This window comes from Pseudophryne corroboree, unplaced genomic scaffold, assembly GCF_028390025.1.
Source record: "Pseudophryne corroboree isolate aPseCor3 unplaced genomic scaffold, aPseCor3.hap2 scaffold_1423, whole genome shotgun sequence".
Lineage (NCBI taxonomy): Eukaryota > Metazoa > Chordata > Amphibia > Anura > Myobatrachidae > Pseudophryne > Pseudophryne corroboree.
Window position 1 is genome coordinate 49791 of NW_026968050.1, and position 26911 is coordinate 76701.

The 26911-nt window shown below is 45.9% G+C and overlaps 1 protein-coding gene across 1 annotated transcript in view; it reads left to right on the forward strand.

Moving 5' to 3' along the window:
* The first annotated feature begins 15425 nt into the window (after positions 1-15425).
* LOC134996703 (gastrula zinc finger protein XlCGF26.1-like) overlaps positions 15426-26911 on the forward strand; it is a 31131-nt gene continuing 19645 nt past the window's right edge. The window contains exon 1 of the mRNA XM_063951211.1: positions 15426-15513. The gene's annotated coding sequence lies outside the window, so the exon portion shown is untranslated. The remainder of the gene's footprint in view (positions 15514-26911) is intronic.

Consider the following 26911-nt stretch of genomic DNA (forward strand, 5'->3'; position numbering starts at 1 on the left):
ATGGACTACGAGAAAAGGATTTACCGGTAGGTAATTAAAATCCTATTTCTCTTACATCCTAGAGGATACTGGGGACCACATTAGTACCATGGGGTATAGACTGGTCCACTAGGAGCCGTGGGCACTTTAAGAGTTTAATAATGTGGGCTGGCTCCTCCCTCTATGCCCCTCCTACCAGACTCCGTTTAGAAAATGTGCCCGGAGGAGGCGGTCACAGCTAGGGGAGCTTCTTTAGTTTTATTATCTTTCTAAGAGTATTTAAGCACAGGGAGGCTGCTGGCAACAGCCTCCCTGCTTCGTGGGACTTAGGGGAGAGTAGTGTCCGCCCTGCGGGGTCTGAGCCACTAACTCCGCTGACAGGACACTGAGCTCCTGTGGGTGATGATCGTTAGCCGCCCCAGGCGACCGCTCACTCCCGCAGCACGCCGCCACCCCCTAACAGAGCCAGAAGATTCCGGTGGCGAGTGAGTCACCAGCCCCCCTGACAAGCCGGGAGCTGGTGTGAAGATGGCGACAACAGGGTGGGAGCGCGGTATTAACCGCGCTCCGGAGGCTCACCGGTACAATGTGCGGTGCTGTGAGGGGCACCCTGAGACAGCGCCTATACCCTACACTGGTCACTCACACTGTCAGGGACCTCGGTAACGCTGCCAGCACCATTCCTCAGGCCAGTATAAAGATGGGGAGTGCGGGAAGCAGCGCCATGTTCAAGGGGCGGAGCTTCTCCTCAGAGCGGACCCAGCAGCTCACCAGTGCCATTTTCCTGCCTGCAGATCCAGCTACAGTGACGCTGACAGGGAGAGCTGTCCCTCCACGCGACTCCAGCTATCCTGTGTGGTACCAGGGGGTTGTAGAAGGAGGGGGGGGGGGTTGTGTAAAGTCTGTGTAGCTATTAAGGTATACAGACAGCGCTGGTAGTTTCATTACTTCTACCTCAAACAGCGCTGTGTGTGTGCTGGCTCCAGTCTCTGTGTCTCTCTGTGGCGTACTTGGGGGAAACTGTGTCTGGCATTTCCCTGGGTGAGTGTGGTGTATGTTTCTCACATAACCATGTCCAGGGACTCTGTGTCTTATGCTGCAGAGGATGTTTCTTCTCCAGAGGAATCCATTCCATGTACACAGGAATGTAATGTCTTGTCTCAGATTCCTGTTACTGAGCCAGAATGGCTGACATCTATTAAGGGACTGATCTCTCAGGTCTCTACTAGGGTAGCTCATACTGAGACTGAAACTCAGGTTTTAAAGAAGTCTATGGCAGTGTGGTCAGGTTTCATACCTATTCCTTCTAACACCCCTAGCGTATACCCACAGAAGCGTGCACTTGCCCAGATTATGCAAGATGACACAGATACCGACTCTGACACGGCGGACGGTGATGGGGATGTGCTGAGGGGGGTGGCATCCCTTGCAAAGGGGGTGCAGCTGATGATTGAGGCCATTAGAGATGTGTTAAACATTACTGACACACCACCTGAGCAGATTGAGGAGGCTTACTTCACAGACAATAAGAAAGCCTCGCTAACCTTCCCTGCGTCCAAAGAATTAAACGCTATATTTGTTAAATCCTGGGAAGACCCGGAGAAAAAATTCCAGATCCCCAAAAGGGTTATGGTTGCTTTTCCCTTCCCTGAAGAGGATAGAAAAAGTTGGGAGACTCCGCCTATAGTTGACACATCTGTCTCCAGGCTGTCAAAAAAGGTGGTGTTACCTGTCTACGTTAAAAGAACCGGCTGATCGTAAAATTCACACTATGCTCAAATCGATATACACTGCGTCAGGGGTGGCGTTAAGGCCTACTATTGCCTGTGCGAGGATCTCTAAAGCTATAGTAAAGTGGTCAGGCACGGTACTAGAGAGCTTAGATACAATGGTTAGAAGTGACATTGAATTGTTTTTACGCAACATACAGGATTCTGCGGGGTTCATGGTGGAATCCATGAAGGATCTGAATATGCTGAATGCAAGGATATCTTCCATGTCCATCTCAGCTCGCAGGGGACTCTGACTACGCCAATGGTCTGCCGACGCGGAATCCAGGAGAAGTGTGGAGAACCTACCCTACACAGGTCAGGCTCTATTTGGGGAAGCATTGGATGCGTTTATTTCCACGGCAACCGCGGGTAAGTCGCCTTTTCTTCACTCAGCTCCGCCTTCTATGAAGAAACCCTTTTCTTCATCTGCATCGCAGTCCTTTCGGGCCACTAAGACAAAAAAGTCCAAGCCTCCTACCACCTTTTTTAGAGGAGGTCGTGCAAAATCCAAAAAACCTGCACCTGCAGGTCAAAATTCTCAGCATGACGGTAGACCGCACAGCCTGGAGGATGGTCAAGTGGGAGCAAACTCAGAGGTTTCAGCCACGTCTGGGTGTCATCCAGCCTGGATCCCTGGGTACAGGATATTGTGTCCCATGGGTACAGGCTGGAGTTACAAGATCTCCCACCTCACCGATTCTTCAAATCAGACTTGCCAGCTTTACTGATAGGGCTATCCTACAGGAAGCTATCCAAAAATTAGAAAAGTCAGATGTCATTGTTTCAGTTCCACCTCATCAGCAAAACAAGGGTTACTATTCGCACCTTTTTGTGGTACCGAAACCGGATGGTTAGGTCAGGCCAATTTTGAACTTGAAATCGCTAAACCCTTATCTAAGGGAGTTCAAATTCAAGATGGAATCTCTGAGGGCGGTGATCTCAGGTCTGGAGGAGGGGGAGTTTCTGGTGTCCCTGGATATCAAGGATGCGTACCTCCACATTCCCATTTGGCCGCCGCATCAGGCTCATCTCAGGTTTGCACTGTTAGACGATCACTATCAGTTTCAAGCACTCCCATTCGGTCTCTCCACGGCACCGATGGTCTTCACCAAGGTGATGGCAGAGATTATGGTTCTCCACAGACAGGGAGTGAACATAATTCCATATCTGGATGATCTGCTGATAAAGGCATTGTCCAGGGAGAAGTTGTTACAGTCCATTGCTCTCACGACTCATCTGCTCAGGGAGCACGGTTGGATCCTGAACCTTCCAAAGTCACATTTGGAGCCGACAAGTAGATTATCTTTCCTGGGGATGATCCTCGACACGGAGGTGCAGAGGGTGTTTCTGCCAGGGGAGAAAGCGTTGGTGATACAATCAATGGTCCGGGATGTCTTGATGCCTGCCCGGGTATCGTTTCATCAGTGCATTCGCCTTCTGGGGAAGATGGTTGCCTCTTATGAGGCTCTACAGTACGGAAGATTTCATGCTCAGTTGTTCCAACTGGATCTGCTAGACCAGTGGTCGGGATCTCACCTACACATGTACCAGAGGATACGTCTGTCGCCGAATGCAAGGATTTCACTACTCTGGTGGCTGCAACTGCCTCACCTTCTGGAGGGCCGCAGGTACGGGGTTCTGAACTGGATCCTTCTAACCACGGATGCAAGTCTCAGAGGTTGGGGAGCAGTCGCCCAAGGGGAAACCTTCCAAGGAAGGTGGTCAAGTCAAGAATCCCTTCTTCCTATAAACATCCTGGAGCTCAGAGCCGTGTACAACGGGCTTCTTCAAGCAGCAAACCTTCTACAGGCTCAGGCCATTCAGGTGCAGTCGGACAATATAACGACAGTGGCCTACATAAACCGACAGGGCAGAACGAAGAGCAGAGCTGCAATGTCAGAGTGTCAGGCTCCGGAGCCTTACCTCCGGCGGGTGCTCCCATGGGTTACCGTCCCGCTGGTTGGCGCGGCCGCGGCGGCAGGGAGCTGCTGGCGGCGGGTCCTTCTGGACAGATGTGCAGCTGCCAAGGGCCGGGGGCCGAAGGTCTGGAGAGCCGTGCGCTGCGGCAGGGGTCGCTGCGGTAAGGTCCTCTAGTGGTGACACAGTATAGTGTGTCAGAGACTGAAGCTGGCTAAAGCTGTGCGCTAACAGCTAAGTATGTCTCCTGTGCTGGGGGGGCAGCCATATTGGAGACCAGAGTATTACCAATGAAGTTCCCAATCTGTGTCCAGCCAATCCTGCGTGTTCTCCCCTTACTAAAGGGGGCTGGTTCAGAGGGAGAGTGCCAGTGCTTCAAGTTACCTCCTTGTGAAAGGTTCTCCAGCTCTGTGCTCCCAGGTTACTTCTGGTTCCCTGGTCCTGGTTGCTCTCATCCATTGGTCACCTAAACACTGCTGCAGTCCTGCTGTCTAAGGCCGTTGCCATTCATGGAAGCGCTCATGGGGTCCCAGGTCGTAGAGGACTCCAGGTGCTAACAGCGGTTCCCGCAGACATCTTCATTTCTTGAAAGTCCAAGTTCTTCAGCCTCGTCTTTCAATCACAAACCACAGTCTTCATTTCTTCAAAGTCCAAGTTCTTCAGCCTCGTCTTTCAATCACAAACCACAGTCTTCATTTCTTCAAAGTCCAAGTTCTTCAGCATCGTCTTTCAATCACAAACAACAGTCTTCATTTCTTCAATGTCCAAGTTCTTCAGCCTCGTCTTTTAATCATAAAACACAGTCTTCAGTTCTTCTTTACCGGCGTTCTTCAGCTTCACTCTTCAAGTAATTTAACCATAGACTCTAATTCTTCCAGTTTCTTCAATTGCTCCAATATTCGTGTACAGCCTGATTAGTCATTAAAACTACAGTTATCTTCCTACGAAGTCCTCCTTTATTTTACGCCCTACGGCCAACGTTAACACTTAGTATGGCTTCCACCCCATGAGGAGGAATTACATTCAGCCACCTTGTTTGCTCTCCTCACAGGTAGCTGTCCCTTCAGCCAGAACTCTGTTGTCGGAACCCCAACTTACGCCGAGCGAGACACAGAGGTGACAAAAATACTCCTCTGGACAGAAAGGCACGCGGTGGCGCTGTCAGCAATCTTCATTCCGGGTGTGGACAACTGAGAAGCGGACTTCCTCTGCAGGCACGATCTCCATCCAGGAGAATGGGGCCTCTATCCGGAGGTGTTCACAGAGGTGACCAGTCATTGGGGCGTGCCTCACATAGACATGATGGACTCGCATCTCAACAAGAAACTTCGGAGGTACTGTTCCAGGTGGAGAGACCCACAAGCAGTGGCAGTGGATGCTCTGGTAACACCGTGGGTGTTCAAGTCAGTGTATGTGTTCCTTCCACTTCCACTCATTCCAAGAATTCTAAAGCTTGTAAAAAGAACAAGAGTTCAGGCGATCCTCATTGCTCCGGACTGGCCAAGGAGGGCTTGATACGCGGATCTTGTGGACTTACCGCTGGAAGATCCGAGGCCCCTTCCTCTTCACGAGGACCTTCTACTGCAGGGGTCATTCGCTTATCAAGACTTACCGTGGCTACGTTTGATGGAATGGAGGTTGAGCGACAGATCTTAGCTCTAAAGGGTATTCAGAGCGCGGTTATTCCTACCCTGATACAGGCTAGAAAGTAATAACATCTAAACACTAACATCACATGTGGTATATTACAGAGCTCCGGGCACTAACTGTGTATATTACAGAGCTCCGGGCACTAACTGTGTATATTACAGAGCTCCGGGCACTATCTGTGTATAATACAGAGCACCGGGCACTATCTGTGTATAATACAGGGGGAGCCGGGCACTATCTGTGTATAATACAGGGGGAGCCGGGCACTATCTGTGTATAATACAGGGGGAGCCGGGCACTATCTGTGTATAATACAGAGCACCGGGCACTATCTGTGTATAATACAGGGGGAGCCGGGCACTATCTGTGTATAATACAGAGCACCGGGCACTATCTGTGTATAATACAGGGGGAGCCGGGCACTATCTGTGTATAATACAGGGGGAGCCGGGCACTATCTGTGTATAATACAGGGGGAGCTGGGCACTATCTCTGTATAATACAGGGGGATCCGGGCACTATCTGTGTATAATACAGGAGGAGCCGGGAACTATCTGTGTATAATACAGGGGGAGCCGGGCACTATCTGTGTATAATACAGAGCACCGGGCACTATCTGTGTATAATACAGAGCACCGGGTACTATCTGTGTATAATACAGGGGGAGCCGGGCACTATCTGTGTATAATACAGGGGGAGCCGGGCACAATCTGTGTATAATACAGGGGGAGCCGGGCACTATCTGTGTATAATACAGGGGGAGCCGGGCACTATCTGTGTATAATACAGGGGGAGCCGGGCACTATCTGTGTATAATACAGAGCACCGGGCACTATCTGTGTATAATACAGGGGGAGCCGGGCACTATCTGTGTATAATACAGAGCACCGGGCACTATCTGTGCATAATACAGAGCACCGGGCACTATCTGTGTATAATACAGGGGGAGCCGGGCACTATCTGTGTATAATACAGGGGGAGCCGGGCACTATCTGTGTATAATACAGGGGGAGCCGGGCACTATCTGTGTATAATACAGGGGGAGCCGGGCACTATCTGTGTATAATACAGGGGGAGCCGGGCACAATCTGTGTATAATACAGGGGGAGCCGGGCACTATCTGTGTATAATACAGGGGGAGCCGGGCACTATCTGTGTATAATACAGTGGGAGCCGGGCACTATCTGTGTATAATACAGGGGGAGCCGGGCACTATCTGTGTATAATACAGGGGGAGCCGGGCACTATCTGTGTATAATACAGGGGGAGTCGGGCACTATCTGTGTATAATACAGGGGGAGTCGGGCACTATCTGTGTATAATACAGGGGGAGTCGGGCACTATCTGTGTATAATACAGGGGGAGCCGGGCACTATCTGTGTATAATACAGGGGGAGCCGGGCACTATCTGTGTATAATACAGGGGGAGTCGGGCACTATCTGTGTATAATACAGGGGGAGTCGGGCACTATCTGTGTATAATACAGGGGGAGCCGGGCACTATCTGTGTATAATACAGGGGGAGCCGGGCACTATCTGTGTATAATACAGGGGGAGCCGGGCACTATCTGTGTATAATACAGGAGGAGCCGGGCACTATCTGTGTATAATACAGAGCACCGGGCACTATCTGTGTATAATACAGAGCACCGGGCACTATCTGTGTATAATACAGGGGGAGCCGGGCACTATCTGTGTATAATACAGAGCACCGGGCACTATCTGTGCATAATACAGAGCACCGGGCACTATCTGTGTATAATACAGGGGGAGCCGGGCACTATCTGTGTATAATACAGGGGGAGCCGGGCACTATCTGTGTATAATACAGGGGGAGCCGGGCACTATCTGTGTATAATACAGGGGGAGCCGGGCACTATCTGTGTATATACAGGGGGAGCCGGGCACTATCTGTGTATAATACAGGGGGAGCCGGGCACTATCTGTGTATAATACAGGGGGAGCCGGGCACTATCTGTGTATAATACAGAGCACCGGGCACTATCTGTGTATAATACAGGGGGAGATGGGCACTATCTGTGTATAATACAGGAGGAGCCGGGCACTATCTGTGTATAATACAGGGGAGCCGGGCACTATCTATGTATAATACAGGGGGAGCCGGGCACTATCTGTGTATAATACAGGGGGAGCCGGGCACTATCTCTGTATAATACAGGGGGATCCGGGCACTATCTGTGTATAATACAGAGCACCGGGCACTATCTGTGTATAATACAGGGGGAGATGGACACTATCTGTGTATAATACAGGGGGAGCCGGGCACTATCTGTGTATAATACAGGGGGAGCCGGGCACTATCTGTGTATAATACAGGGGGAGCCAGGCACTATCTGTGTATAATACAGGAGGAGCCGGGCACTATCTTTGTATAATACAGGGGGAGCTGGGCACTATCTGTGTATAATACAGAGCTCCGGGCACTAACTGTGTATATTACAGAGCACCGGGCACTATCTGTGTATAATACAGGGGGAGCCGGTCACTATCTGTGTATAATACAGGGGGAGCCGGGTACTATCTGTGTATAATACAGGGGGAGCCGGGCACTATCTGTGTATAATACAGGGGGAGCCGGGTACTATCTGTGTATAATACAGGAGGAGCCGGGCACTATCTGTGTATAATACAGGGGGAGCCGGGCACTATCTGTGTATAATACAGAGCACCGGGCACTATCTGTGTATAATATAGGGGGAGCCGGGCACTATCTGTGTATAATACAGGGGGAGCCGGGCACTATCTGTGTATAATACAGGGGGAGCCGGGCACTATCTGTGTATAATACAGAGCACCGGGCACTATCTGTGTATAATACAGGGGGAGCCGGGCACTATCTGTGTATAATACAGGGGGAGCCGGGCACTATCTGTGTATAATACAGGGGGAGCCGGGCACTATCTGTGTATAATACAGGGGGAGCCGGGCACTATCTATGTATAATACAGGGGGAGCCGGACACTATCTATGTATAATACAGGGGGAGCCGGACACTATCTGTGTATAATACAGGGGGAGCCGGGCACTATCTGTGTATAATACAGGGGGAGCCGGGCACTATCTGTGTATAATACAGAGCACCGGGCACTATCTGTGTATAATACAGGGGGAGCCGGGCACTATCTGTGTATAATACAGGGGGAGCCGGGCACTATCTGTGTATAATACAGGGGGAGCCGGGCACTATCTGTGTATAATACAGGGGGAGCCGGGCACTATCTGTGTATAATACAGGGGGAGCCGGGCACTATCTGTGTATAATACAGGAGGAGCCGGGCACTATCTGTGTATAATACAGGGGGAGCCGGGCACTATCTGTGTATAATACAGGGGGAGCCGGGCACTATCTGTGTATAATACAGGGGGAGCCGGGCACTATCTGTGTATAATACAGGGGGAGCCGGGCACTATCTGTGTATAATACAGGGGGAGCCGAGCACTATCTGTGTATAATACAGAGCACCGGGCACTATCTGTGTATAATACAGGGGGAGCCGGGCACTATCTGTGTATAATACAGAGCATCGGGCACTATCTGTGTATAATACAGGGGGAGCCGGGCACTATCTGTGTATAATACAGGGGGAGCCGGGCACTATGTGTATAATACAGGGGAGCCGGGCACTATCTGTGTATAATACAGGGGGAGCCGGGCACTATCTGTGTATAATACAGAGCACCGGGCACTATCTGTGTATAATACAGGAGGAGCCGGGCACTATCTGTGTATAATACAGAGCACCGGGCACTATCTGTGTATAATACAGGGGGAGCCGGGCACTATCTGTGTATAATACAGAGCACCGGGCACTATCTGTGTATAATACAGGGGGAGCCGGGCACTATCTGTGTATAATACAGGAGGAGCCGGGCACTATCTGTGTATAATACAGGAGGAGCCGGGCACTATCTGTGTATAATACAGAGCACCGGGCACTATCTGTGAATAATACAGGGGGAGCCGGGCACTATCTGTGTATAATACAGAGCACCGGGCACTATCTGTGTATAATACAGGAGGAGCCGGGCACTATCTGTGTATAATACAGAGCACCGGGCACTATCTGTGTATAATACAGGGGGAGCCGGGCACTATCTGTGTATAATACAGAGCACCGGGCACTATCTGTGTATAATACAGGGGGAGCCGGGCACTATCTGTGTATAATACAGGAGGAGCCGGGCACTATCTGTGTATAATACAGGAGGAGCCGGGCACTATCTGTGTATAATACAGAGCACCGGTCACTATCTGTGTATAATACAGGGGGAGCCGGGCACTATCTGTGTATAATACAGAGCACCGGGCACTATCTGTGCATAATACAGAGCACCGGGCACTATCTGTGTATAATACAGGGGGAGCCGGGCACTATCTGTGTATAATACAGGGGGAGCCGGGCACTATCTGTGTATAATACAGGGGGAGCCGGGCACTATCTGTGTATATACAGGGGGAGCCGGGCACTATCTGTGTATAATACAGGGGGAGCCGGGCACTATCTGTGTATAATACAGGGGGAGCCGGGCACTATCTGTGTATAATACAGAGCACCGGGCACTATCTGTGTATAATACAGGGGGAGATGGGCACTATCTGTGTATAATACAGGAGGAGCCGGGCACTATCTGTGTATAATACAGGGGAGCCGGGCACTATCTATGTATAATACAGGGGGAGCCGGGCACTATCTGTGTATAATACAGGGGGAGCCGGGCACTATCTCTGTATAATACAGGGGGATCCGGGCACTATCTGTGTATAATACAGAGCACCGGGCACTATCTGTGTATAATACAGGGGGAGATGGACACTATCTGTGTATAATACAGGGGGAGCCGGGCACTATCTGTGTATAATACAGGGGGAGCCGGGCACTATCTGTGTATAATACAGGGGGAGCCAGGCACTATCTGTGTATAATACAGGAGGAGCCGGGCACTATCTTTGTATAATACAGGGGGAGCTGGGCACTATATGTGTATAATACAGAGCTCCGGGCACTAACTGTGTATATTACAGAGCACCGGGCACTATCTGTGTATAATACAGGGGGAGCCGGTCACTATCTGTGTATAATACAGGGGGAGCCGGGTACTATCTGTGTATAATACAGGGGGAGCCGGGCACTATCTGTGTATAATACAGGGGGAGCCGGGTACTATCTGTGTATAATACAGGAGGAGCCGGGCACTATCTGTGTATAATACAGGGGGAGCCGGGCACTATCTGTGTATAATACAGAGCACCGGGCACTATCTGTGTATAATATAGGGGGAGCCGGGCACTATCTGTGTATAATACAGGGGGAGCCGGGCACTATCTGTGTATAATACAGGGGGAGCCGGGCACTATCTGTGTATAATACAGAGCACCGGGCACTATCTGTGTATAATACAGGGGGAGCCGGGCACTATCTGTGTATAATACAGGGGGAGCCGGGCACTATCTGTGTATAATACAGGGGGAGCCGGGCACTATCTGTGTATAATACAGGGGGAGCCGGGCACTATCTATGTATAATACAGGGGGAGCCGGACACTATCTGTGTATAATACAGGGGGAGCCGGGCACTATCTGTGTATAATACAGGGGGAGCCGGGCACTATCTGTGTATAATACAGGGGGAGCCGGGCACTATCTGTGTATAATACAGAGCACCGGGCACTATCTGTGTATAATACAGGGGGAGCCGGGCACTATCTGTGTATAATACAGGGGGAGCCGGGCACTATCTGTGTATAATACAGGGGGAGCCGGGCACTATCTGTGTATAATACAGGGGGAGCCGGGCACTATCTGTGTATAATACAGGGGGAGCCGGGCACTATCTGTGTATAATACAGGAGGAGCCGGGCACTATCTGTGTATAATACAGGGGGAGCCGGGCACTATCTGTGTATAATACAGGGGGAGCCGGGCACTATCTGTGTATAATACAGGGGGAGCCGGGCACTATCTGTGTATAATACAGGGGGAGCCGGGCACTATCTGTGTATAATACAGGGGGAGCCGGGCACTATCTGTGTATAATACAGGGGGAGCCGAGCACTATCTGTGTATAATACAGAGCACCGGGCACTATCTGTGTATAATACAGGGGGAGCCGGGCACTATCTGTGTATAATACAGAGCATCGGGCACTATCTGTGTATAATACAGGGGGAGCCGGGCACTATCTGTGTATAATACAGGGGGAGCCGGGCACTATGTGTATAATACAGGGGAGCCGGGCACTATCTGTGTATAATACAGGGGGAGCCGGGCACTATCTGTGTATAATACAGAGCACCGGGCACTATCTGTGTATAATACAGGAGGAGCCGGGCACTATCTGTGTATAATACAGAGCACCGGGCACTATCTGTGTATAATACAGGGGGAGCCGGGCACTATCTGTGTATAATACAGAGCACCGGGCACTATCTGTGTATAATACAGGGGGAGCCGGGCACTATCTGTGTATAATACAGGAGGAGCCGGGCACTATCTGTGTATAATACAGGAGGAGCCGGGCACTATCTGTGTATAATACAGAGCACCGGGCACTATCTGTGTATAATACAGGGGGAGCCGGGCACTATCTGTGTATAATACAGGGGGAGCCGGGTACTATCTGTGTATAATACAGGGGGAGCCGGGCACTATCTGTGTATAATACAGGGGGAGCCGGGCACTATCTGTGTATAATACAGGAGGAGCCGGGCACTATCTGTGTATAATACAGGAGGAGCCGGGCACTATCTGTGTATAATACAGGGGGAGCCGGGCACTATCTGTGTATAATACAGGGGGAGCCGGGCACTATCTGTGTATAATACAGGAGGAGCCGGGCACTATCTGTGTATAATACAGAGCACCGGGCACTATCTGTGTATAATACAGGGGGAGCCGGGCACTATCTGTGTATAATACAGGGGGAGCCGGGCACTATCTGTGTATAATACAGGGGGAGCCGGGCACTATCTGTGTATAATACAGAGCACCGGGCACTATCTGTGTATAATACAGGGGGAGCCGGGCCCTATCTGTGTATAATACAGGGGGAGCCGGGCACTATCTGTGTATAATACAGGGGGAGCCGGGCACTATCTGTGTATAATACAGGGGGAGCCGGGCACTATCTGTGTATAATACAGGGGGAGCCGGGCACTATCTGTGTATAATACAAAGCACCGGGTACTATCTGTGTATAATACAGGGGGAGCCGGGCACTATCTGTGTATAATACAGAGCACCGGGCACTATCTGTGTATAATACAGGGGGAGCCGGGCACTATCTGTGTATAATACAGTGCGCCGGGCACTATCTGTGTATAATACAGGGGGAGCCGGGCACTATCTGTGTATAATACAGGGGGAGCCGGGCACTATCTGTGTATAATACAGGGGGAGCCGGGCACTATATGTGTATAATACAGAGCACCGGGCACTATCTGTGTATAATACAGGGGGAGCCGGGCACTATCTGTGTATAATACAGGGGGAGCCGGGCACTATCTGTGTATAATACAGGGGGAGCCGGGCACTATCTGTGTATAATACAGGGGGAGCCGGGCACTATCTGTGTATAATACAGAGCACCGGGCACTATCTGTGTATAATACAGAGCACCGGGCACTATCTGTGTATAATACAGGGGGAGCCGGGCACTATCTGTGTATAATACAGGGGGAGCCGGGCACTATCTGTGTATAATACAGGGGGAGCCGGGCACTATCTGTGTATAATACAGGGGGAGCCGGGCACTATCTGTGTATAATACAGAGCACCGGGCACTATCTGTGTATAATACAGAGCACCGGGCACTATCTGTGTATAATACAGGGGGAGCCGGGCACTATCTGTGTATAATACAGGGGGAGCCGGGCACTATCTGTGTATAATACAGGGAGAGCCGGGCACTATCTGTGTATAATACAGAGCACCGGGCACTATCTGTGTATAATACAGGGGGAGCCGGGCACTATCTGTGTATAATACAGGGGGAGCCGGGCAGTATCTGTGTATAATACAGGGGGAGCCGGGCACGATATGTGTATAATACAGGGGGAGCCGGGCACTATCTGTGTATAATACAGGGGGAGCCGGGTACTATCTGTGTATAATACAGGTGGAGCCGGGCACTATCTGTGTATAATACAGAGCACCGCGCACTATCTGTGTATAATACAGGGGGAGCCGTGCACTATCTGTGTATAATACAGAGCACCGGGCACTATCTGTGTATAATACAGGGGGAGCCGGGCACTATCTGTGTATAATACAGGGGGAGCCGGGCACTATCTGTGTATAATACAGGGGGAGCCGGGCACTATCTGTGTATAATACAGGGGGAGCCGGGCACTATCTGTGTATAATACAGGGGAGCCGGGCACTATCTGTGTATAATACAGAGCACCGGGCACTATCTGTGTATAATACAGAGCACCGGGCACTATCTGTGTATAATACAGGGGGAGCCGGGCACTATCTGTGTATAATACAGAGCACCGGGCACTATCTGTGTATAATACAGGAGGAGCCGGGCACTATCTGTGTATAATACAGAGCACCGGGCACTATCTGTGTATAATACAGGAGGAGCCGGGCACTATCTCTGTATAATACAGAGCACCGGGCACTATCTGTGTATAATACAGGGGGAGCCGGGCACTATCTGTGTATAATACAGGGGGAGCCGGGCACTATCTGTGTATAATACAGGGGGAGCCGGGCACTATCTGTGTATAATACAGAGCACCGGGCACTATCTGTGTATAATACAGGGGAGCCGGGCACTATCTGTGTATAATACAGGGGGAGCCGGACACTATCTGTGTATAATACAGGGGGAGCCGGGCACTATCTGTGTATAATACAGGGGGAGCCGGGCACTATCTGTGTATAATACAGAGCACCGGGCACTATCTGTGTATAATACAGGGGGAGCCGGGCACTATCTGTGTATATACAGGGGGAGCCGGGCACTATCTGTGTATAATACAGGAGGAGCCGGGCACTATCTGTGTATAATACAGGGGGAGCCGGGCACTATCTGTGTATAATACAGAGCACCGGGCACTATCTGTGTATAATACAGGGGGAGCCGGGCACTATCTGTGTATAATACAGGGGGAGCCGGGCACTATCTGTGTATAATACAGGAGGAGCAGGGCACTATCTCTGTATAATACAGGGGGAGCCGGGCACTATCTGTGTATAATACAGGGGGAGCCGGGCACTATCTGTGTATAATACAGAGCACCGGGCACTATCTGTGTATAATACAGGGGGAGCCGGGCACTATGTGTGTATAATACAGGGGGAGCCGGGCGCTATCTGTGTATAATACAGGGGGAGCCGGGCACTATCTGTGTATAATACAGGGGGAGCCGGGCACTATCTGTGTATAATACAGGGGGAGCCGTGCACTATCTGTGTATAATACAGGGGGAGCCGGGCACTATCTGTGTATAATACACGGGGAGCCGGGCACTATCTGTGTATAATACAGGAGGAGCCGGGCACTATCTGTGTATAATACAGGGGGAGCCGGGCGCTATCTGTGTATAATACAGGGGGAGCCGGGCACTATCTGTGTATAATACAGGGGGAGCCGGGCACTATCTGTGTATAATACAGGGGGAGCCGGGCACTATCTGTGTATAATACAGGGGGAGCCGCACTGCTGACACTCTATGCGGAGGCGGCAGGAGCGGGGGCAGGAAGGTCGGGCACAGGGACTGTACAGAGACACATGGGGATAATACCACACAGACTATAGCATAATAATATAAGGTCACTGTCCCCATAGTAGCAGCAGTCACACCCCAACCTCATTATACTGTATGTGCTCCGTACTCACTGACACCGCCACTGCTACACTCTCTGCTCTGATTGGCTCTCACAGTCATGTGATCCTGCACTCTCTGCTCTGATTGGCTCACAAAGTCATGTGACCCACACAGCAGAGTCATGTGGCACAACCACAGCCAGCACTAGGCTTACAGATGGTATTTCGGCCATTTTAAAGAAGCCTGAGACTGTTACTTTAGGAATGAACCCTACACAAAATGGCTGCCTGGGAGAGGACAAATGTGTCACATGACAGGGAAGCTCTAGTGGTCACCTGATATGTACTACACTACCCAGCATGCTTTGTGCCCTCATCTCATTCCCTGATATCACACGGTGAGTATGTGTCCTGCAGCGTAATAATCCCTGATGTTATATTATACTGTATATTATATCCCTGTTATACCTCATACACTGTAATATACACACACACAGCAATGTCATCACTGATCTGTATTATACTGTATATTATATCCCTGTTATACCTCATACACTGTAATATACACACACAGCAATGTCATCACTGATCTGTATTATAGTGTATATTATATCCCTGTTATACCTCATACACTGTAATATACACACACACAGCAATGTCATCACTGATCTGTATTATACTGTATATTATATCCCTGTTATACCTCATACACTGTAATATATACACACAGCAATGTCATCACTGATCTGTATTATACTGTATATTATATCCCTGTTATACCTCATACACTGTAATATACACACACAGCAATGTCATCACTGATCTGTATTATACTGTATATTATATCCCTGTTATACCTCATACACTGTAATATACACACACACACACAGCAATGTCATCACTGATCTGTATTATACTGTATATTATATCCCTGTTATACCTCATACACTGTAATATACACACACACACAGCAATGTCATCACTGATCTGTATTATACTGTATATTATATCCCTGTTATACCTCATACACTGTAATATACACACAGCAATGTCATCACTGATCTGTATTATACTGTATATTATATCCCTGTTATACCTCATACACTGTAATATACACACACAGCAATGTCATCACTGATCTGTATTATACTATATATTATATCTCTGTTATACCTCATACACTGTAATATATACACACACACAGCAATGTCATCACTGATCTGTATTATACTGTATATTATATCCCTGTTATACCTCATACACTGTAATATACACACACAGCAATGTCATCACTGATCTGTATTATACTGTATATGATATCCCTGTTATACCTCATACACTGTAATATACACACACACAGCAATGTCATCACTGATCTGTATTATACTGTATATTATATCCCTGTTATACCTCATACACTGTAATATACACACACACAGCAATGTCATCACTGATCTGTATTATACTGTATATTATATCCCTGTTATACCTCATACACTGTAATATACACACACAGCAATGTCATCACTGATCTGTATTATACTGTATATTATATCCCTGTTATACCTCATACACTGTAATATACACACACACACAGCAATGTCATCACTGATCTGTATTATACTGTATATTATATCCCTGTTATACCTCATACACTGTAATATACACACACAGCAATGTCATCACTGATCTGTATTATACTGTATATTATATCCCTGTTATACCTCATACACTGTAATATATACACACACAGCAATGTCATCACTGATCTGTATTATACTGTATATTATATCCGTTATACCTCATACACTGTAATATACACACACACAGCAATGTCATCACTGATCTGTATTATACTGTATATTATATCCCTGTTATACCTCATACACTGTAATATACACACACACAGCAATGTCATCACTGATCTGTATTATACTGTATATTATATCCCTGTTATACCTCATACACTGTAATATACACACACACAGCAATGTCATCACTGATCTGTATTATACTGTATATTATATCCCTGTTATACCTCATACACTGTAATACACACACACACACACACACACACACACACACACACACACACACACACACACACAGCAATGTCATCACTGATCTGTATTATACTGTATATTATATCCCTGTTATACCTCATACACTGTAATATACACACACACACAGCAATGTCATCACTGATCTGTATTATACTGTATATTATATCCCTGTTATACCTCATACACTGTAATATACACACACAGCAATGTCATCACTGATCTGTATTATACTGTATATTATATCCCTGTTATATCTCATACACTGTAATATACACACACAGCAATGTCATCACTGATCTGTATTATACTGCATATTATATCCCTGTTATACCTCATACACTGTAATATACACACACAGCAATGTCATCACTGATCTGTATTATACTGTATATTATATCCCTGTTATACCTCATACACTGTAATATACACACACACAGCAATGTCATCACTGATCTGTATTATACTGTATATTATATCCCTGTTATACCTCATACACTGTAATACACACACAGCAATGTCATCACTGATCTGTATTATACTGTATATTATATCCCTGTTATACCTCATACACTGTAATACACACACAGCAATGTCATCACTGATCTGTATTATACTGTATATTATATCCCTGTTATACCTCATACACTGTAATATACACACACAGCAATGTCATCACTGATCTGTATTATACTGTATATTATATCCCTGTTATACCTCATACACTATAATATACACACATAGCAATGTCATCACTGATCTGTATTATACTGTATATTATATCCCTGTTATACCTCATACACTGTAATACACACACACACAGCAATGTCATCACTGATCTGTATTATACTGTCTATTATATCCCTGTTATACCTCATACACTGTAATACACACACACACAGCAATGTCATCACTGATCTGTATTATACTGTATATTATATCCCTGTTATATCTCATACACTGTAATATACACACACACAGCAATGTCATCACTGATCTGTATTATACTGTATATTATATCCCTGTTATACCTCATACACTGTAATATACACACACAGCAATGTCATCACTGATCTGTATTATACTGTATATTATATCCCTGTTATACCTCATACACTGTAATATACACACACACACACACAGCAATGTCATCACTGATCTGTATTATACTGTATATTATATCCCTGTTATACCTCATACACTGTAATATACACACACACAGCAATGTCATCACTGATCTGTATTATACTGTATATTATATCCCTGTTATACCTCATACACTGTAATATACACATATAGCAATGTCATCACTGATCTGTATTATACTGTATATTATATCCCTGTTATACCTCATACACTGTAATATACACACACACAGCAATGTCATCACTGATCTGTATTATACTGTATATTATATCCCTGTTATACCTCATACACTGTAATATACACACACACACACACACACACACACACACACACACACACACAGCAATGTCATCACTGATCTGTATTATACTGTATATTATATCCCTGTTATACCTCATACACTGTAATACACACACACACACAGCAATGTCATCACTGATCTGTATTATACTGTATATTATATCCCTGTTATACCTCATACACTGTAATATACACACACACAGCAATGTCATCACTGATCTGTATTATACTGTATATTATATCCCTGTTATACCTCATACACTGTAATATACACACACAGCAATGTCATCACTGATCTGTATTATACTGTATATTATATCCCTGTTATACCTCATACACTGTAATATACACACACACAGCAATGTCATCACTGATCTGTATTATACTGTATATTATATCCCTGTTATACCTCATACACTGTAATATACACACACACACACAGCAATGTCATCACTGATCTGTATTATACTGTATATTATATCCCTGTTATACCTCATACACTAATATACACACACACACAGCAATGTCATCACTGATCTGTATTATACTGTATATTATATCCCTGTTATACCTCATACACTGTAATATATACACACAGCAATGTCATCACTGATCTGTATTATACTGTATATTATATCCCTGTTATACCTCATACACTGTAATATACACACACACAGCAATGTCATCACTGATCTGTATTATACTGTATATTATATCCCTGTTATACCTCATACACTGTAATACACACACACACAGCAATGTCATCACTGATCTGTATTATACTGTATATTATATCCCTGTTATACCTCATACACTGTAATATACACACACACAGCAATGTCATCACTGATCTGTATTATACTGTATATTATATCCCTGTTATACCTCATACACTGTAATATACACACACACACAGCAATGTCATCACTGATCTGTATTATACTGTATATTATATCCCTGTTATACCTCATACACTGTAATATACACACACACAGCAATGTCATCACTGATCTGTATTATACTGTATATTATATCCCTGTTATACCTCATACACTGTAATATACACACACAGCAATGTCATCACTGATCTGTATTATACTGTATATTATATCCCTGTTATACCTCATACACTGTAATATACACACACACAGCAATGTCATCACTGATCTGTATTATACTGTATATTATATCCCTGTTATACCTCATACACTGTAATATACACACACACACACACACACACACACACAGCAATGTCATCACTGATCTGTATTATACTGTATATTATATCCCTGTTATACCTCATACACTGTAATATACACACACACAGCAATGTCATCACTGATCTGTATTATACTGTATATTATATCCCTGTTATACCTCATACACTGTAATATACACACACAGCAATGTCATCACTGATCTGTATTATACTGTATATTATATCCCTGTTATACCTCATACACTGTAATATACACACACACACAGCAATATCATCACTGATCTGTATTATACTGTATATTATATCCCTGTTATACCTTATACACTGTAATATACACACACACACACACACACACACACACACACACACACACACACACACAGCAATGTCATCACTGATCTGTATTATACTGTATATTATATCCCTGTTATACCTCATACACTGTAATACACACACACACACACACACACACACACACAGCAATGTCATCACTGATCTGTATTATACTGTATATTATATCCCTGTTATACCTCATACACTGTAATATACACACACACAGCAATGTCATCACTGATCTGTATTATACTGTATATTATATCCCTGTTATACCTCATACACTGTAATATACACACACAGCAATGTCATCACTGATCTGTATTATACTGTATATTATATCCCTGTTATACCTCATACACTGTAATATACACACACACAGCAATGTCATCACTGATCTGTATTATACTGTATATTATATCCCTGTTATACCTCATACACACCGCAATGTCATCACTGATCTGTATTATACTGTATATTATATCCCTGTTATACCTCATACACTGTAATATACACACACACAGCAATGTCATCACTGATCTGTATTATACTGTATATTATATCCCTGTTATACCTCATACACTGTAATATATACACACAGCAATGTCATCACTGATCTGTATTATACTGTATATTATATCCCTGTTATACCTCATACACTGTAATATACACACACAGCAATGTCATCACTGATCTGTATTATACTGTATATTATATCCCTGTTATACCTCATACACTGTAATATACACACACACACAGCAATGTCATCACTGATCTGTATTATACTGTATATTATATCCCTGTTATACCTCATACACTGTAATATACACACACACACACACACACACACACACACACACACACACACACACACAGCAATGTCATCACTGATCTGTATTATAATGTATATTATATCCCTGTTATACCTCATACACTGTAATATATACACAGCAATGTCATCACTGATCTGTATTATACTGTATATTATATCCCTGTTATACCTCATACACTGTAATATACACACACACAGCAATGTCATCACTGATCTGTATTATACTGTATATTATATCCCTGTTATACCTCATACACTGTAATATATACACAGCAATGTCATCACTGATCTGTATTATACTGTATATAAAATCTTTCTACCTCCCAGCATGCAATGGTCCCGTCCTTATATCCCCACCTCCTGGCTTTCTTATTTTATTTTTATAGTCTTACTATTTTTCTTGAGTGATCTTTCTAAACAGCGTCTTATATGTACCTTAGAAAGCGTCGCTCCAACAACTCTCCGCCAGGCCGCAACAACGCTTACCCATGAGTACATTGCTGTTTCGGCAGGCGTCTGTGTTGCATATACTAGCAGGTCCAGCAGACGTTACCAGACTGTGGCCGGAGCACGGGGAGAAGGTAAGGCATCGGTTCTGCTTAGAAGGGGAATAGAGACACAGCCGCACTGTTCCAGGATGGAGACTATCAAACAGTCCCTGACACGGCTGCTACCTCGGGTACACCAGCGCTAGGCCTCATGTATCATAGGCTCCAGGGGTAGCATGAGGCCGCGATCCCTAGGGTTGATGTCAGCAGTGGGGAGTCAGACGCTCCCCTGGTCGGCCCTCCCACGGTTCATGACCAGTTTCCTCCAAGTCTCCCATGAACTGATTTCCTGCTTCCGTCTGAGATACTGTGTATCTAAAAGGACCAGGTTGCAGCATAGGCGGCTGTGTGACTCCTGCGTCGGTGTTCACTTGGGCGTCTGTGTTCACTGTAGGTTCACGGGGCGATTGTGTTCACTAATAGCGTCTGGATCCACTCAGCATTCACTAACGTATTGATCGATCCTGGAAGCGAGGTGATACAGCACTCTCCTGAACCCGGGTGATACAGCACTAAGTCTCTATCTACCTCTGAGAACGAATAGTTGGATAAGTGCCTGATGCAGATGAGTCTGTAAACTATTGCTGCTGGTTCCGACTGAATACGGTTAAACTCCTATATAAGGTAATGCAGTAATATGTTTCTCCTACATACTTGAAATGTGTCTGTAGTTGATGATGTGCTCATATTGCTTATTATACTAATGTATAACATGTGACTGATTGCTAGTGTGATTGCTGACTTTACTATTCCTGTCAGTTTCTGTGTATATACCGATCCTCAATGCTGGTGCAAAGCAGGGATGAATCGGATTGTATGTCACTTTAACACAATTTTAAAGTGATTGCAGTCACAAATTGTGTAGTTAACACTGTACAGGTGTGTGATTTATTTATCATGTCTAAGAGCGGCAAGGGTGAGGAGGATACACTCTCCACAGCAGCACCAACACTCATTTCATGTTTGTCTTGCAAAGCTGCGTTAACCTCACAGGATCTGGTTCAAAATGGATTATGTGCAAATTGTTTTAGCTTTCACCAAAGTCTCTTAAATAAGCCAAGGCAGGCACAGGTTTAAGTTGAAACCCCATGGGCTACTTTTGCACAGACGTAGACCTAAAACTACATCATCTGCACAGTCTACACATGTTTCAGATGAGGACTCATCAGAGGATGAGGACTCATCGCACTCTGGGTCTGTGTACGGAGACGAGGAGGAAGGCCTCAGCTCAGTGGGCATACCTGAGCTAATTAGTGCTATGAAATCCATTCTATCCTTAGAGGAGGCAGCAGAGCCTTTGGTAAAATCTAAGGCACCTGTGTTTAAACATCCCAAAAAAGATAGGACTGAGTTTCCTGGGTCAGAACAGCTGATGGAAATCCAAGAAGATCCAAGAATCCAAGATGGAGTCCAAGAAGGTTCTAGAGTCTTTGCCTTTTACTGGAGATATTCTTTTTGGTAAAGTATTAAACAGTATTTTGGAGTCAGAAGCAGACTCTCTAAGAAAGTGAAGTTTCCTTCCACACACAAATCCAAACCTAGGCTTCCAGCTTTTTGGCCCTTCTGGACTCAATGAAAAGGAAAAGGGAAGGGTTATGGCAAACAGTCTCAATCTGACAAGTCTGGGAAGACTAAAAAGCATTGGGCTACCAGAGTCAGAAGGTAAGCCATCAGCCTGATGGTGCTAGCCTCCACCTGGGGGACCCCAGGGTGGGAGGCCGACTTCTTCTATTTGCACAGATCTGGCAGCAGTCCACCACAGATGCCTGGGTGCAAGAGCGGTATCTCACGGTTATGACTTTGCTTTCAAGAAGCACCCTCCACAAAGGTTTTTTTTGTACCAGCCCGTCCTCAGTGGAAATGAAGGCCAGGGCCTTACATGAGGCAGCTCAGAAGTTGCTTCAATGAGGAGTGATAATTCCAGTTCCTCCGGCACAACGAGGACAAGGTTTCTATTCCAACCTGTTTCTAGTCCAGAAGCCAAATGGGTTGTTCCGGCCCATACTCAATCTCAAGGTGCTGAACAAGTACATTGGGTGCATCTGTTTCATATGGAGACTTTACCTTCCATTATTTTGGCCATAGAGCAGGAGGATTTTATGGTATTTGAAGGGAAAAGGGGAGGGGAAGACCTGAGCACAGGTGTATCAATTAGGGTGTGAATCAATTGCAAAGAATATATTGTTCCACAGTGTACTATAAGTACCATGGTTTTGTCCAATTCCACTTAGAAATACCTCAGGTGAAGGTGCTCCCCTGAGAGTATGAGGAACATATATACAAGAAGGGGCAGAAGAAACTCTAGGCAGTATACCAATCCCACAACGTCACAGTTAAAGATTTGTTTCAACTTGATTTCATTACCATCTCTGTCTATTATGGTCTCCTTTCTGGCCATATGATCTCAGGCCTTACATTTGCCACATGGGTAGGTACCCCTGAGTTTGGGTTCTCTCCTGGGGTTACCAACATAGTGGCTTCTCACCAATTTGTCCCTTAGGTTGTTGGCTTTTTCGCCTCATCAATCAGAAGAACTTGCCAGTGTTTCTGAACTATCTCCTGTAGTCCTCTCCATTCGTTGCAATAGTTGGTTACAAATCTGATTGATATGGTTTCTGTTTTATTTTCGTTTTTTGGGAACAGAAGGGTTTCTCGATTTGTCTTTGCGGCATGGAATTTTGCAGTCTTGATTGATTGTTTGCTGTAACCTCGTTCCAGAAGTCTTGTCATAAGTTCTTGACTCTTTTCTTCATATGCCTGGATAGTGGTACAATTCCTCCTTAATCGTAGGAATTCACCCTTAGGTAAGTTTCTAATTGTTGGTGGAAAGGGGGAGTTTTTCCTGTGTAGAAGGCTGTTTGTGGCCGCTTCCTTCCTATATAGTTCTGTTAGTAAGTATCCTTCCTCGTTGATGTATCATATATCCTCAACTATTTGGCAATTTTGTGAGATATTCTGTGGTGTGGACTCATTGGGGATTGTTGTTTGGAGTCATTATTATTCTTTACCAGCTGTATTCAGTATCTGCACTGTGAACTGCGTTACCTACTGTATCAATAGGAATTATCTAGGAGACCTTGAAAATAAGGTTCCAGTTTTGAAAAATTATTATTTTGCTCAAGCTTTCTGAATTATCCGTGAACTGCGCATTGTCTATTTGAAGCATTTATTACAGCAAGAGAATTTATAATCTCGGCTATTATCTACAACTATATGTTATATGTGATGTTTGTCTATCTGTATGTGATTACAATACTTATTGTTTTTAAAGTACAGTAATTAAAGTTACATTTTATAACTATAACTGCCCCCAGAAAAAAAGTTTCCTCTGCCCATTCTTGGATTTTATGGTATCCCTGGATATCCAGGATGCTTACCTACATGTTCCTATAGCATTGTCCCATCAGCACTGTCTCAGGTTTGCTATCCTCCAACAACACTTTCAGTACTATTTGTAGTGGCCACAGCTCCCAGAGTATTCACCAATATTATGGTGGTAATGGCGGCTTATCTTCGTCAGCAGGGGATAAGGTTTTTCCATACCTCAACGACTTATTAATCCTGGCACAATCTCTGGATTTGCTTCTGTGTCATCTGCAACAGACAATAACTTGTTTACAGAGACACAGGCCCTCATTCCGAGCTGTTCGCTCGCAAGCTGCGTTTAGCAGCTTTGCACACACTAAGCCGCCGCCTACTGGGAGTGAATCTTAGCTTCTTAAAATTGCGAACGAAAGATTCTCAAAATTGCGAATAGACACTTCTTAGCGGTTTCTGAGTAGCTCCAGACTTACTCGGCATCTGCGATCAGTTCAGTGCTTGTCGTTCCTGGTTTGACGTCACAAACACACCCAGCGTTCGCCCAGACACTCCCCCGTTTCTCCAGCCACTCCCGCGTTTTTCCCAGAAACGGTAGCGTTCTTTCGCACACACCCATAAAACGGCCGGTTTCCGCCCAGAAACACCCACTTCCTGTCAATCACATTACGATCACCAGAACGAAGAAAAAACCTCGTAATGCCGTGAGTAAAATACCTAACTGCATAGCAAATTTACTTGGCGCAGTCGCACTGCGGACATTGCGCATGCGCATTAGCGACTAATCGCTCCGTTGCGAGAAAAAAATAACGAGCGAACAACTCGGAATGACCCCCACAGTTGGCTCATAAATTGGGCAAAGTCGTCCCTGGTTTCGTCACAACGGATGACTCACTTGGGGGCTGTGTTGAGTTCGGGTCTTCAGAGTAATTTTACCTCTGTACAAAATATCCAAAGTTCAGTCAAGGATTCAGGACCTGCTACACAGTCAAAGGGTATCCACTCACGTGGCAATGCGTGTGATGGGATCTATGGTGTCGACATTCAACATGGTGGAGTATACTCAGTTCCACTCGAGACCTCTGCAGCATCTGATCCTTTCCAAATGGAATGGTTTTCATCAGACAATAAAAACTCAGACTATGGTCCGTCCTCTGGAAGTACACTAAGGAGGTCATTAGCATGGTGGTTACAGACATCCCATCTGGGTAGCAAAAGACCCTTTTGGATATCAGATTGGGAAATTCTGACCACGGATGCCAGCCTTCAGGGCTGGGGAGCGGTGTCAGGAAGAAGTTGCTTCCAGAGGCAGTGTACCAAGGAAGAAAGTTGCCTGCCAATAATTATATTGGAACTTCGAGCCATATATATATGGCACTTATTCAGGCAAAGGACATCCTTCAGGGGAAATCAGTTCAAATCCACTCGGACAATGCAACGACAGTAGCGAACATCAACCATCAGGGAGGAACTCGCAGCCAAAAATCAATGAAGGAGGTAAGTCACACGTTAAAGTGGACAGAACTTCATTATCCAGCCTTGTCCGCGCAGTGTTCATTCTGGGAGTCCTAAACTGGGAAGCGGATTTTCTCAGTTGACACGCCATTCATGCAAACGAATGGGCTTTACACCCCGAGGTCTTCCAAACTCTGGTAGACAAGTGGGGGTTTCCGGAGATAGATCTCATGGCATCCCGTCAGAACAACAAAGTTCCTGCATACAGGTCAAGAACAAAGGATCCCAAAGTGACCTTTGTGGATGCCCTGTCAGTGAGATGGGACTTTCGTCTGGCCTATGTGTTTCCACCAATCGCCCTGTTACCCAGGGTGATGCGAAAGGAAAAACAGGGAAAGAGCACCGTAATACTAATAGCTCTGGCTTGGCCCAGAAGACATTGGTGCACAGATCTGCAGAGGATGTCGATGGATGCTCCATTCCTACTCCCTCAACGTCCAGATTTACTGCCTCAGGGTCCTTGCTATCACCAGCACCTGGATTGACTATCTTTGACAGCGTGGCTCTTGAGACTTCCATCCTGAA